The 15884-nt window shown below is 45.4% G+C and overlaps 1 protein-coding gene across 1 annotated transcript in view; it reads left to right on the forward strand.

Annotated features, from left to right (window-relative positions):
- The first annotated feature begins 120 nt into the window (after window positions 1-120).
- The window catches only part of DYNLL1 (dynein light chain LC8-type 1), a 32799-nt gene continuing 17035 nt past the window's right edge, over window positions 121-15884 (forward strand). The window contains exons 1-2 of the mRNA XM_004753366.3: window positions 121-268; window positions 12396-12489. The gene's annotated coding sequence lies outside the window, so the exon portion shown is untranslated. The remainder of the gene's footprint in view (window positions 269-12395; window positions 12490-15884) is intronic.

The following is a 15884-nucleotide window of genomic DNA, read 5'->3' on the forward strand; positions in this document are numbered from 1 at the left end:
GCCGGATTCATGGACAAGTGGCCGGGACAGGGGCAAGTGCCTGGGCCTCAGTTTTCTGCCTCTGTAGCGCTACCTCACAGGCTTTTGTGAGAGCACTCCTTGAGGTGACGCGGGTAGCGGCCCGTGTGGGGCCCGCGCGCGGGCAGTCACTCTGTGTGCGGGGCGCCAGAGGGAGGGAGCCAGGCCCGGGCCGCAGGCTGACCCTGCTGCGGCCTGAAGGAGTCCCGGACGGTGGCCTGGGTGGGGCCTTCGCGGCCTTCAAACTCAGGTCAGTAGCCCGCTGGGCGAGCCTGCCCCCATTTTACAATCGCTTGGAACTGAGGGCCTCAAATGGACTAAAGATGAGTGTGAGGGGCTGGAGATGGACTCCAGAACTTGGCCTTGACATTCGGGGAGGCTAGCAGGGTGTGAAAGAGTCTCAGCTATCTCAGCTGTCGCTACAGAGTAACTCCCACTATTTGTGCTTTTAATCCTCCCCGAAGATGGTGGGATTCCGATGTTGACAGGTGAGAAAACTGAGGTCTCCTGGTAGAGCCGGGATTCGAACCCGAAGCCGAGCTCCCAGCCTGTGGGGCGAGACTCTCAGGAGCTCGGGTAGATTGCCATTTTGGCACTTTTTCACATTTACCACCCACTGTTCAGGGCACTGAACTTGGGGACGTTACAAAAATAGACATCTAAAAAGAACTTGTGTATTAAAAATGAAATCTCTGAACTGATGCATGGGCAGGTGCGCAAAAGCAAATGCAGCCGAATGATAACTGTAGAATCTAGACGGCGGGTGCGTTCAGTGTGTTCAGTGTGTTCAGTGTACCATTCTTTTCTTTTCTTTTAAGATTTTATTTATTTATTTGACAGCGAGAAATCACAAGTAGGCAGAGAGGCAGACAGAGAAAGAGAGAAAGGGAAGCAGACTCCCTGCTGAGCAGAGAGCCCGATGTGGAGCTCGATCCCAGGACCCTGAGACCATGACCCCAGCCGAAGGCGGAGGCTTTAACCCACTGAGCCACCCAGGCGCCCCTCACTGTGCCATTCTTTCAACCTTTTTTAATATCTGGAAATCTTTATAATAAATGTTGGGGGGCAGGTATGGAAGCTTTTTTTTTTTCTAAAATTTTATTTATTTTTAAAAAAATATTTACTTATTTATTTTTAAAGATTTTATTTATTTATTTGACAGAGAGAAATCACAAGTAGTCAGAGAGGCAGGCAGAGAGAAAGGGGGAAGCAGGCTCCCCACTGAGCAGAGAGTCCAATGTGGGGATCAATCCCAGGACCCTGAGATCATGACCTGAGCCTAAGGCAGAGGCTTTAACCCACTGAGCCACCCAGGCACTCCTGAAACTCTTTAAAAACATACTCTAGGGTCACCTGGCTGGCTCAGTCGTGGGTGACTCTTAGATCTCCCGGTTGTGAGTTTGGGCCCCACGTTGAGTGTTTAAAAAAAAAACAAGAACTCCATTAATACTAGCAATAGCAAGAGAATAAAACCACACATTTAATCTGAAGGTACAGTAGTTGATTTGCAGTTACACCACCTCTGAGGTTGTCGTTGTTTTCTTTTCTTTTCTTTTCTTTTTTTTTTTTTGAGTAGACTCAAGCCCAGCGTGGAATCCAAGGTGGGGCTTGAACTCAGGACCCTGGGGTCAAGACCTAAGCTGAGATCAAGTCTCAGACTCAACCGACTGAGCCACTCAGATGGCCCTGCCTCTGAGCCTTTTAAAATAAAAACAAAAATTAGGCACCCATGCATAACTACTGAGTGTATATCCTTTTTGGAAGGTAGAGCGATGGTATACATCAGATCCTGATAATATACATACATATAGCTTTTGGTCCAGTAATTTCAATTGTAGAATTTTATCATTAGGAAATAAGAAATCCTCACAATAAATTATGTATGTTCATTGCATTCTGTGCAATTATAAAAAAAAAATTGAACCCCTGATAAGAGTGGTTCAACATAATTTTGAATGTTACGATTATTAAATGATATTTTGGAGGATATTAAGGTCATGCTAATTTAGTTATAATTAAAATGATTTTTTAAAGATTTTTCTTTCAGGGGCACCTGGGTGGCTCAGTGGGTTAAGCTGCTGCCTTTGGCTCAGGTCATGATCTTGGGGTCCTGGGATCCAGTCCCACATCAGGCTCTGCTCAGCAGGGGGCCTGCTTCCTCCTCTCTCTCTGCCTGCCTCTCTGCCTACTTGTGATCTCGCTCTGTCAAATAAATAAATAAAATCTTTAAAAAATAAATAAATAAAGATTTTCTTTCTTTCTTTTTTTTTTTTTTAAGATTTTATTTATTTGTCAGAGAGAGAGGAGCAAGAGCGAGCACAGGCAGACAGAGTGGCAGGCAGAGGCAGAGGGAGAAGCAGGCTCCCCGCCAAGCAAGGAGCCTGATGTGAGACTCGATTCTAGGACGCTGCGATTATAAGCTGAGCTGAAGGCAGCTGTTTAACCAACTGAGCCACCCAGGCATCCCAGATTTTTCTTTCTTTATTCGACAGACAAAAGATCACAAGTAGGCCAAGAGGCAGGCAGAGAGAGGCGGGGAGGCAGCTCCCCGATGAGCAAAGAGCCCGATGCAGAGCTCGATGTGGGGTTTGACCCTGAGATCAGGCTTTAACCCACTGAACCACCCAGGCATCCCTAAAATGAATTTAAAATGTTATTTAAGGACCACCTGGATGGCTTCAGTTGGTTGAGCTGCTGACTCAATCTTGGCTCAGGTCTTGATCTCACAGTTGTGTTTGGGCCCATGTTGGATTCTGCGATGGGTGTGGAGTCTGCTTAAAAAGATATATTGTTTAATAAGTACATTATAGGGGCACCTGGGTGGCTCAGTGGGTTAAGCCTCTGCCTTCTCATGCTCAGGTCATGGTCTCAGGGTCCTGGGGTTGAGCCCCACATCGGGCCCTCTGCTCAGGGAGGCTGCTTCCCTTCCTCTCTCTCTGCCTGCCTCTCTGCCTACTTGTGATCTCTGTCTGTCAAATAAATAAATAAAATCTTTTAAAAAAATAAATACATTATACACATATAAGTATATGTTCTCAAGGAATCTATTAAATTGGTTGACACCAGTTGTCTCCAAAGAATGCAGTCGTGGGAACTTTCACTTTAGAACTCATATAGTTCTGTAAAGTTGAAAATAGTTACTGCAACTGTATGCAGTTTTTTTATATTCTGAAAAAAAAAAAATTTAAGCAGTACTATCCAGTTCTATTCAAGGGAACACACACACACATTGGAGGTTCCTTAAAAAAAAAATACACACACACACACACACATTCATTCCTTGTAACAGAGAAGCATAGAACAAAATACCTTTCCAAATGTTTGTGGAGATATCTCTTGTTGGAAGTGATTTCTATATTTTTATTTATGCTGTTCTGTATTTATCAAATTGTCTGTAGTTAGCATGTACTACTTTTATAATTGGAATAAAGCACAATAAATTATTTCTAAAATAAAACAGAACCATCTGTTGTATTCTGGATGATGTAAAGCTTCTATTTGTTCTTTGTTAGCCTTCAGAAATCAAGCAGGAAAGAGTCCTGGCCAAATATGATCTTGAATCAAAGTACAAAGACTTTTAGGAGCTTACGTATCCTAAAGGCATCCAGAAGCCCAGATGCCTCCCCATTTTGGGGGTGTGTTTAGGTGTGTTAATACCACTATCTGACTCCTACCACTTCTACATAATTGTTGCCTGGAAAGATCAGCCTCCCCACCCCCATAAAAAATGCTTGTTGGAGATAATTTGGTCATCTCCTAGTGTGAGAAGTAGTCAACCAAGTAGCCTACTAGGACTCAAGGTGGAAGATTGCTTATGAACAGTAACGATGCAGCTTATGTTGTGCTCTCACAGCATGCAATCACCAGAGGCGTTCATAGACATGAAAATGTGCCCCGATGTGGAGAGAGGGTCAAGTGTAGAATTGGAAGGAACACAGCTAACTTGCTAGGGGGCATTCATGGCCATCCATGGAACCCTAAAGGTGGATTTTTGTTTGTTTGTTTTCCTTTGAACCCAGGTACTAACCTTTGCAGGTCAGAACACAAATAAGGCCAGAATTATGGCTTAATGCTTTAGGGGCTCATGGGTTCCATTCGCTACTAAGACTCTAGGCAGGAACATGCTTTTGAGCTTTTGCTTATCTGTTCAGCATTATGGCTAAATTTTAGGCCATATAAGAGACCCATGGCATGTAGTAATACAATTTTGTTCTCAAAGTGTGTATTCAAGCTGCTATTCAAACAGCTATAGAGGGCACATTTATGATAAGGGTAAATCTCTAAGAGAACACCTAATACAATCTTAAGAGACTATAAGGAACGCTTCCAGGAGGAGATGTTGAGGTTGAGCCCTGAAAGACCAGTAGGAGTTAATCATAGAGAAAAAGAGGAGTATGACAGATCCCACATAGAAGAGAGCACACCAGACCAGGGACGATCCTTACTGCCCTACAGTATGGCTGGGGCAGAAGGTTCAAGTGGGGAAGATGGAGGAGGAGCTGGGTCTGGGGCTTGCAAAGCCTAGTAGACCACATTATGGAGTGTGGACTCCACTGAGAGCAGTGAGTAACCATGAAGGAAGGACTCTAAAGCGTTATGTTGGGATGAGATAGTTTCAGAAGGAAGTGGCAGCTGAAAGGATTAGAGATACGGAGTAAGAGATAGGGAGGAGGAGACCAAAAGCTAATTAGACTAGAGAGCCGCTGCTGAAGCAAGGAATGAGGGACGGGTGTGGCAATACCTGCCTTAATGAGGCGGGGGTGGTGGGTGGCAGGGGGAGACAAAGGGGTGGTGTAGGAATTGCTGTGTGCTGTGTATTGCCCTGTAAGCCCCTCCCTGGGACTTTGTAGAATCCTTTATTTAAAACTACATTATTCAGGGGCGCCTGGGTGGCTCAGTGGGTTGGGCCGCTGCCTTCGGCTCGGGTCATGATCTCAGGGTCCTGGGATCGAGTCCCACATCGGGTTCTCCGCTCAGTGGGGAGCCTGCTTCCCTCTCTCTCTCTCTCTACCTGCCTCTCTGCCTCCTTGTGATCTCTGCCTGTCAAATAAATAAATAAATAAAATCTTTAAAAAAAAAAAAAAACTACATTATTCAGGGCGCCTGGGTGGCTCAGTGCGTTAAGCCGCTGCCTTCGGCTCGGGTCATGATCTCAGGGTCCTGGGGTCGAGTCCCGCATCAGGCTCTCTGCTCAGCGGGGAGCCTGTTTCCCCCTCTCTCTCTGCCTGTCTCTCCATCTACTTGTGATTTCTCTCTGTCAAATAAATAAAAATCTTAAAAAAAAAAAAACTACATTATTCATTTGTGATTTTGCAATGGATTCTTACTGTTCTGGAAAGATATGATAGTGTAGTCAGATGGGCCTAAAAGTGCATATAGGTAAGAACAGGGGTTAGAGGTACCTGGAAGGCTCAGTTGGTTAAATGTCTGCCTTTGAATTGGGTCATGATCCTGGGTCCTGAAATCAAGTCCTATGTCGGGCTCTGTGCTCAGCGAGGAGTCTGCTTCTCCCTCTTCCTCTGCCTGCCACTCCCCCTGCTTGTGCACACGCTCTCTCTCTTTGTCAAATAAATAAATAAATAAATAAATAAATAGAACAGAGATAGCTCCAAATGGCCTGTTGACTAGTAGGTTACATGGGGAAGTAATATGGGGGCCAACGCAGGGAGACCCCAGCTGGTAGACACTGCACTCTTCCAATCAAGAGATGCCAGTGGCCTGACGTAAGGTAATAGAGATTGAAACTTAAGGAGGTGAGTTATCCCAAGGAGACGACATCATAGGACATGGGATAGACTGGGTGTGGGGGCTGAGTGAGGAGGAGCCCAGGTTGATTTCCAAGTTCTTGGCTTACGGAACTGGTTATGCATGGGTAGCATTCTGAGGTGGGGAGGAAAGCAGAAGAAAGTAATCTACAAGGAATGGACAATGATGATGAGTTCAGTTGTATGTGGAGAACATAAGGAAGGATAAGAAGTGTGAGCTGTCACATCTAGTGCCTTCACTAATTTCAGTTGCATGACTTGATGATGGTGGATGGGCATCAGAGTTCTCTGATACATGGGCTAGGACTGCCCTTTCTACAGGGATAAGCTTTCACCTAAAATACATGGGAGCTCCAGAACATTGATCATTTCTAATATGAAGATAAGAATGGCACTGTTGGGCTTATCTTCAGATTGAAAAGAAGCCTTTAACCTTGGCAGAGTGTTAAGAGTTAATGTATTTCCCATGGCAGGCAAGCCATTCACTAGGGAGTAGGGCAGTGCCCAATAAAAAGTAATAGTAAAACAATTAACACTGGGGATAAAACATTCTATGAACTGGCCCATCCGGTTTTCTCCCTTTCCCTATGACATCAGTTCCCTCTGGCATCCCAGCAAAATGTTCTCTTCTGGGTCAGGCTCAGTCATGAGTTTCTCCCAGACTCTGGTCCTTGGGAGCAGTGGACCGAAGAGGAAGTGATGTGGGAGGTAAACCACTGGTGGGAAAATGAGTCATCTCAAAGAAACTGGTCCAGGGTGCCAAGGAGAGATGTGGGGTTGGATCACTGGGGAGTGTGTGCCTGGTCACATCACCCTGGGAGCTTTCTCTTTGTAACTCTTTGCACTGTATTCGTGTGATGGAATAAAATAAAACATATTCTGCAGAGCTACATAACAGAGAACTTTGCTGTGCAGGGGAGGAAGGGGAGAAGCGGCAGCAGACTAGGTTTGGAGGGGGTTTGGATGCAGAGAGCTTTCAGGAAGCAAGTGCCATGTGTGGGAGGATGAGAAGAGGAAAAAGATAGGAGAGATAATTGAAGAAGATTTACAGTGTGTTGTGAATGTTAATCCTCTTTGGTGTCTCCTTCAGAGACTGCAGAAAATCCTTAACATTGTTTTTCAGTTATTTTTGGATAATCTGATATTGTTGTTGTTGCTATTGGGATGGGGTGTTGTTTTTTTTGTTTGTTTGTTTTTTAAAGATTTATTTATTTATTTGACAGACAGAGATCACAAGTAGGCAGAGAGGCAGGTAGAGAGAGAGGAGGAAGCAGGCTCCCTGCTGAGCAGAGAGCCCGATGTGGAGCTCCATCCCAGGACCCTGGGATCATGACCTGAGCCGAAAGCAGAGGCTTTAACCCACTGAGCCACCCAGGCGCCCCGGTTTTTGTTTTTTTAGATTTTATTTATTTATTTGACAGAGAGCACAAGCAGGGGGAGGAATACAGGGAGACAGTGAAGCAGGATCCCTGCTGAGGGAGGAGCCTGATGTGAGGACCCTGGGATCATGACCTGAGCAGAAGGCAGATGCTTAACCGACTGAGCCACCCAGGTGCCCCTGCCATTGTTGTTTTTAAGATTTTATTTATTTATTTGAGAGAGAGATAGAGTGGCAGAGAGAATGGGAGAAGTAGGCTCCCTTCTCAGCAGGAAGCACGGTGTGGGGCTGGATCCCTGGACCTTAGGATCATTATCTGAGCTGAAGGCAGACACTTAATGGCTGCCTCCCAGGGATCCCTAAGCTGATGTTTTTTTTTAATGTGGCCAGAAGGTAGGCACCTCCTCTTTTACGTGAGGAGGTAAAATTAAAGCAGTGACCTTACTGAATTTGTAGTAGCTTTGTTGCTTTATTTTTGTCAACTTGCTATATTCTTTTTTTTTAAAGATTTTATTTATTTAGGGGCATCTGTGGGTTATTTAGGTGGCTCAGTGGGTTAAGCCTCTGCCTTCGGCTCAGGTCATGGTCCCAGGGTCCTGGGATCAAGCCCTGCATCGGGCTCTCTGCTTGCCAGGGAGCCTGCTTCCCCTTCTCTCTCTGCCTGCCTCTGCCTACTTGTGGTATCTCTCTCTCTCTCTCTCTTTCTCTCTCTCTGTCAAATAAATAATAAATAAAATCTTTTTAAAAATTTAAAAAAATATATTTTACTTATTTAACAGAGATCACAAGTAGGCAGAGAGGCAGGCAGGGTGGGGGGGAGCAGGCTCCCCGCTGAGCAGAGAGCCCCATTCGGGGCTCAATCCCAGGACCCTGAGATCATGACCTGAGCCGAAGGCAGAGGCTTAACCCACTGAGCCACCCAGGCTCCCCAACTTGCTATATGCTGAGATGGAGTCCTCACATTGCTTGTCATATAAGGGCTTCTTTTTCTTGGATTCTGGGGCCTTAGGGACAAGTGAATAACCCCCACCCCAACCCTGCAAAATTGTGAAGGTTCTAAAGTTGGATGCAAAGTATTACATGTGAAGAGAAAAGTCTTTATTCTAGGGAGAATATATATGTAGTGCTGTCCAATAGAACTTCTTGTGATGCTGGAAACATTCTGTGGCTGAGTTCTATGTGATAGTCATTAGCACCATGTGAGTGTCGAGCTCTCAAAATGTGACTACTGCAACTGACTGCAACTGAGATACTGAACTTTTAATTGTATTTAATTGTAATTACTTCATATTACTTTATTACTTTATAAAGATTTAGTTCCTTAGAGAGAGAGAAGCACGAAGAGTTGGGGAAGGGGCAGAGGGAGAGAGAGAATCTCAAGCAGACTCCATGATGAGCATGGGGCCCCAAGACACGGGGCCACAACACAGGGCTTGATCTCACAGCCCATGAGATGATGACCTGAGCTGAAATCGAGAGTCAGATGCTTAACTGACTGAGCACCACACCCCCACCCCCTGCCCCACCGAGCCCGGTTAATATTATTTTAAATAGCGAGATGTGTGGGGCGCCTGGGTGGCTCAGTGAGTTAAGCCGCTGCCTTCGGCTCAGGTCATGATCTCAGGGTCCTGGGATCGAGTCCCGCGTCGGGCTCTCTGCTCAGCGGGGAACCTGCTTCCCTTCCTCTCTCTCTGCCTGCCTCTCTGCCTACTTGTGATCTCTCTCTGTCAAATAAATAAATAAAATCTTTTAAAAAAATAAATAGCCAGATGTGGCCAGTGGCTACCATATAGGGCAATGCTGTTCATCATTCACAATGATCTGTAAAACATCCCCCCCAGAAAAGATTAAGAAGCACTTCCCTTTACAGCCATGTTATGTTGGCACATAGTAGGTGCTATGAAATAAAAATAAAAAATTTAAATTTTAAAGATCTAATTGGCTTTTTTTTTTAAGTTTGTTTGTTTATTTATTTATTTATTTCTAGTAATCTCTACACCATTGTGGGTTGAACTCTCGACCCTGAGGTCAAGAGTCACATGCACCTCTGACTGAGCCAGTCAGTCAGACAATCTTTCTAATTGGCTTTATTAATTGATTTTTGAATCAGGAAGCATCCAGTCTAGCAAGCAAATAAGAGATCAAAAGGCTACAGAAAAGGAAAGGTTTTTAAAGGTAGAGAGGGAAGGATAAAAGCAAATGATTAGCAAAGAATCCATTGTTTTAGGCAAAGTCACCCTCCCGAGGGGAACTGAAGGGGCTTATCAGTAAATTTCCTAGTGTTAACCAGAAAATTCCCCTGTTGACTGGTTAAATATTACATTTCGGGGGGGGGGGGTTGTTGAAACTGCCGTTGGGTTAGAAGTCCTGCTTTACCGACTTGGGGTCTTAACCTCAGTGACACCATTTTGAGCCTGTGGGGTTTTTTTGTTCCTCCTTTCTTTTAAAAGATTTTATTTATTTATTTGACAGACAGAGATCACAAGTAGGCAGAGGCAGGCGGGGGTTGGGGGGGAGCAGGCTCCCTGTAGTTTTCTTTTTAACAGTGCTTAATGGGGCACCTGGGTGGCTCAGTGGGTTAAAGCCTCTGCCTTCAACTCAGGTCATGATCTCAGGGTCCTGGGATCGAGTCCCGCATCGGGCTCTCTGTTTGGTAGGGAGCCTGCATCCCCTCTCTCTCTGCCTGCCTCTCTGCCTACTTGTGATCTCTGTCTGTCAAATAAAAGTAAGAAAAAAAAAACTTAACAAACAAACAAAAAAACAGTGCTTAATCACCTGTTGACTTTATTAACTAGTACTTAAAAAAGAGTTATTCTAGCTCCAGAAAAGGTTAACTGAGGTACAAAATGGCAGATGGGCTCCTTGAGTTCACCATGTTTTATTTTCTCAGCCCCAAATTCCTTACCCTCAACCCAGAACTATTCCTTAAACATGTCCCCACCCTATCACATACCTTTGAAGCTCATTTTATGGCAGAGTAAACCAGAAACACAAGCAAAGGGTTGAAGCAGTGTGAATTGATTGATGACAGTGCTAATTATATATATATATATATATATACACACACACACACACACACATATATATACACACACACATATATATATATAGCTGCATAAAAAATATATATTTTATGCAGCAAGAAGATGCACTTATTTATTAGAATCCTAATGTTTTTGGATCAAATCAATTTTGTACTAAGCAGATATTTTTTTTTTTTAAAGATTTTATTTATTTATTTGACAGAGAGAGATCACAAGTAGGCAGAGAGGCAGGCAGAGAGAGAGAGAGGGAAGCAGGCTTCCTGCTGAGCAGAGAGACCCATGCGGGACTCGATCCCAGGACCCTGAGATCATGACCTGAGCCGAAGGCAGCGGCTTAACCCACTGAGCCACCCAGGTGCCCCAGCAGATATTTTTTTTAAAGATTTTATTTATTTATTTGACAGAGAGAGATCACAAGTAGGCAGAGAGGCAGGCGGAGAGAGAGAGAGAGGAGGAAGCAGGCTGAGCAGAGAGCCTGATGCGGGACTCGATCCCAGGACCCTGAGATCCTGACCTGAGCCGAAGGCAGCGGCTTAACCCACTGAGCCACCCAGGCACCCTGTACTAAGCAGATTTTTAATGAACTCTGTCAATATAATTTGGTAACAGCACCTGAAAAATAAAAACATTTCTTAAAGGCAAAAAAAATGTATATATAAATATTAAATATCTGGAGATTTTTTTAAGTTAAAAAAAGAAAATGAACGCAGAGCCAAGAAGTTTCTAAGCCACACGTTGCTCAGTGCTAACACATGCACAGTAGCTGAACTCCCTTCTGTCTGGCAGAGGCAGGCTCTCCCCCTCAGTCAGCCTAGTGCAGGGTTTCTGTGAATGTCACACTGACAAACATTCCCTGGAGCGAGGCAGCTGGAGACCAGTTTCTTTTGTTATTTCATCCTTTCCCTTGGGTTGCCAGTTGTCTTGTGACAGACTCCTCGAAGGTATCTGCAGGAAGCCAGGTTTTTGTTCCTTAGAGAATGCTTCTTCCCCAGCTGTAAGAGACCACGGTAGTGTATGTGGCATCTGGGACTCTAGTGGCTTCCCCCCTCCTTGTGCACTTCACATTTGTTCATTCATTCAACCGATATGTATTGAGCCACAGAACCGCCTGGCTCTGTGGTGGGCGCCAGGGACAAAACAGTGAACAAGACCCAAAGTCAGCCCTCACGCTATTCACAGAGAACTAAAAAAGAAGTGTATCAAAGTGGGATATGTGCTACAAGAAATAATGGGGTGCATCTGCGGCTCTTCACCCAGGCTGGAGTGGGTATTCAGGAAAGGCTTCCTGGAGGGGGTGGCTTGTGAGACCTGAAGAACCAGCTGGTGTTCACTAGGTCCTGAGGAGAGAAGGAAGACCTTATGCAAAGAAAGCTGGGAGGGCCAAAGAGAGCTTGGTGCTCTGGGGAAAGCTCGGTAGCTCAGCACAAGTTGGTCTGAGTTGGGGGTGAGGGATGTTCTTTCTCCCTCTAGAACCACAGGTGACTTATAGTGAGAAGCCCTAATGTAAATCAGAGCCCAGGTGGGTTAGGGTATATACACGTAAGACCTGAGTATTTCAGGGGCTCAGTAGAAATCAGCGTGAGTTGCCTTTACCATACAAATGTTTATTGTGTATCATCCCTGAGTAGGATGATTGTAAAGGGGAGTAGGCTGGGGGGAGGGGAAGGCCTGAGGGGATTATAGTCTCACAGTCTCTAAGGGGACTATGAATAGAAAAAGGGTGCTTGTTTGGGAACCAGGAGAGCAAAACTGGACCAAATAAAAATCCAAAGATCCCTCCTGGCCCTTGGGAAGAAGGGCCACAGAAGGAGCTGTATTGGAAAAGCTAGGATGTTTATTAATAATGACTGTGATTCCCTAATAATAACTGGAAGCAACCTCCAGGTCCATCTGGTGGGGACCTGTCACAGGGAAAATGTAGAGGCCTGAACACTACGCAGATGTGACAAAAACCAAGTCCATATTCACAGGTACGAAAAGATCTCCAAGATACAGAACATCTGTTGGGTGCTCTGGGCTAAAAACTAGGGACTCAGCAGTGGAGGAGAGACAAAGTGCCTCCTGGAGAGAGCCCCATCTCCACACCCTTATCTTGGCTCTTCATCATGTGCCTCCCCCAGATTCTCCTCATCTCTCACTACTCCTCAGCCAGCTTCTCTGTGTCTGAAAGCCTGTGCTTGATCCTCACAGGGGCTGCTCCTTCTTGGAACATTGATTTCTCCACCTCTGCCTCCCCAGTCTTTTGCTTGACGAAACTCTCCGTGGCCGCCAGATCCCTGACTTGGTGAGTTTTGGTATTCAGTGGTAGCAAGAACTGTATGAGCCCAGTCTAGAACTTTCCTCCTAATTTGTACCTCTGAAAGGCTTAGTTGTGTTGATTATTTGCAGACTTTTTTGTGGGGAGGGGGGCAGAGAGAGGGAAAGAAAGAGTATTAAACAGACTGCCCAATGAACGCAGAGCTCCATGCTGGGAGCCTGATGGTAACCTGAGCAAAAGTCATGAGTCAGATGCCTAACAAACTGAGCCACTTAGGCAACCCAGAAGAGAGAGAATCTTAAGCAGGCTCCATGCCCCACGCAAAGCCCGACCTGGGGCTCAGCCTCACAAACCTGAGATCATGACCTGAGCTGAAATCAAGAGTGGGATGCTTAGCCAACTGAGCCACCGAGGCACCCCATAATTTATCTAAGCATAATCTAACATCTTTCTGTCAAGTTCTGTACAATATCTTGTTAGTATCTTAATTAGAATGGTGTTAAATCTATAAATTTACATGTGGAAAATTTTTTCATTCTTGCTATATTTGGCTTTCCCATCCAGAACCTTGATGTTACTTTCCATTTATTCACATCTTTCCTTTTCTTCTGTTTGTGGCTTATAATTTTTATATCTATTGAAGTCTGTGTATCCAGCACTGTCCTAATACCCAGTGACTACCTCTGGTGTTTTTTGGTTTTTGTTTTTTGGACATTTAATGTGTCATTTTTCCATCTCAGTTCTCCAATTCTCCAACACCAACTCTGTGTTCAATAATTCAATTCCTTTTCTTTCTTTCTTTCTTTCTTTCTTTTTCTTTCTTTTTTAATATTTTATTTCTTGGAGTGCCTGGGTGGCTCAGTGGGTTAAAGCCTCTGCCTTCAGCTCAGGTCATGACCCCAGGGTCCTGGGATTGAGTCCCGCATGGAACTCTCTGCTTGGCAGGAAACCTGCTTCCCATCCTCTCTCTCTGCCTGCCTCTCTGCCTACTTGTGATCTCTGTCTGTCAAATAAATAAATAAAATCTTTTTTAAAAAAGTTTTTATTTCTTTATTTGAGAGGGAGAGAGAGAGCATGAGCCGGGTCAGGGGGACAATGAGAGGGGGAGAGGGACAAGCAGACTCCCTGCTGAGTGCAGAGCCCAATCCCAGGGCCCTGAGATAATGACCTGAGCCAAAGTCAGACACTTATGCAACTAACCCACCCAAACACCCCAATTCAATTTAATTCTGACACTACCCAGAGTTCATACTGAACCCCATGGGTTAAAGGCTCAGTCCTGCAAGACTCATCCCTACTTTAGCCAAGGGCCACAAATGGGATTCCCAGTATACCCAGTTTTTTCCTGGCTGACTACAAATTTGGGGCTTCCTGCAGACTGAATGTTTATGCACCCCCAAAATTCATATGTTGCAACATATGTGTGATAGGATGGGGAGGTAGGGCTTTGGGGAAGTATTCGGCCGTAAGGATAGAACTTTTAAGAATAGGACTAGGGCCCTTATAATAAAAGAGACCTCAGAAAGTCCCTTGCTCCTTCTAGCATGTGAGGACACAGGAAGAAGACAGCTGGCTGTAACGCAGGAAGAGGGCTCTCACCAGAACCCAACCAGGTCAGCACCCTGATCTTGGATTTCCAGCCTCCAAAACCATGGAAATGAATTTTGGTTGTTTCTAAGCCCCTCAGTCTATGGCATTCTGTTATAGCAGCCCCAGTGGACTAAAATAGGAGTCCTGGGCATAGAGGTGGTGTTTAGAGCCGTGAAAATAGAGACTATGAGAAGTGGCCCAAAGAGTGAGGCCTGGGACACTCCCTTTTTCAGAGGTCAGGGAGAAAATGTGGACACGCAGCTGAAGCCGAGAAGGAGCAACCAGGGAGAGAGGAGAGCTCTGAGAGTCTCAGGGATCCTGGAACCCAAGCAAAGAATGAGTTTCAGAAGAGAAGAAAGTGAATTGTGATGAGTTCATCCATGGAAGTGCTGAGAACTGGTCACTGGATTTAGCATGTGGCAGTCACTGGTCACCTTGATAAGCTGTTTTGGTGCAGTGAATGGAGGAGACAATTGGCAATGGGCTGTGTCTCAGTCTGTTCTGGCTGCTGTAACAAAATACCACTGACTGGGTGGATTTTTTTTTTTTTTTTAAGATTTTGTTTATTGGGGCGCCTGGGTGGCTCAGTGGGTTAAGCCGCTGCCTTCGGCTTGGGTCATGATCCTCAGGGTCCTGGGATCGAGTCCCACATCGGGCTCTCTGCTCAGCAGGGAGCCTGCTTCCCTTCCTCTCTCTCTCTGCCTGCCTCTCTGCCTACTTGTGATCTCTCTCTCTGTCAAATAAATAAATAAATCTTTAAAAAAAAAAAAGATTTTGTTTATTTATTCAACAGAGATCACAAGTAGGCAGAGAGAGAGGAAGGAAAGCAGGCTCCCCGCTGAGCAGAGACCCCCCCCCCCACCCCCCCACCCCCCACTCCCGCCCCATGCAGGACTCTATCCCAGGACCCTGAGATATGACCTGAGCGGAAGGTAGAGGCTTTAACCCACTGAGCCACCCTGGCGCCCCCTGGGCGGCTTTTAAACAACCAAAAATTCGTTTCTCATGGTTCTGAATCAGAGACATTGAGATAGTTCCCCTCCCCCCACCCCCACTCCCGCCCTTGTCCATGGTTTCACTTCCCCCGGTTCCAGCTTCAGTCTGGAAGCAGAGCATCCTCCTGACTATCCTCAGAAAGTCAAGAGTAGCCCTAATGCTATGTCACAATGCCTGCCATTCACCTTGCTTCGTCTCATCGTACAGGCATTTTATCATCTCAGAGCATCACAAGAAGGGGAAGGTCAGCACAATGAGATATTTTGGGAGAGAGAGATCATATTCACACAACTTCTCTGACAGTTCTATAATTGTTCTACACTTATACTTGTTCCATTTTATTGTTAGTTATTACTAATGGTTAATTATTAATTGTTAGTATAGCTATTGTTGTCCATTTCTTACTGTGCCTGATTCATAAATTAAATGTTATCACAGGTATGTCTGTACAGGAAAAACATGTATACGGAGAATTCTGTGTATCTGTGGGTTCAGGCATCCCCAGGGCGTCTTGGAACGTATGATGGGGGGGGCTATCTTTGGAGGAGAGCTGAATGGGTTGGTAACTAGAGGAGAATGTAGAGGTAAGGAAGGCATTTGTTGAAGGTGGAGAGTGTTGCAGGATGTTTGTACACTGATGGGAATAATCCAGGAGATGCGGGAAATTAATGATGCAGGATTTGACACACTGGCTATCAGAGAAGCAAGAGGAGATGGACTCAGGGCCAAGAAGATGGCCTTAGATAGGAGCACTTGTGGTTCATGCCTGGGACGTGGAGGGGAGGCAGTGTGTGCTTACAGATGTGTGTGGGCAGATAGCGAAGGTAGCGGGGATG

The sequence above is a fragment of the Mustela putorius genome, unplaced genomic scaffold (assembly GCF_011764305.1).
Source record: "Mustela putorius furo isolate JIRA1106 unplaced genomic scaffold, ASM1176430v1.1 tig00537248_pilon_pilon_pilon, whole genome shotgun sequence".
NCBI classification, from domain to species: Eukaryota; Metazoa; Chordata; class Mammalia; order Carnivora; family Mustelidae; genus Mustela; species Mustela putorius.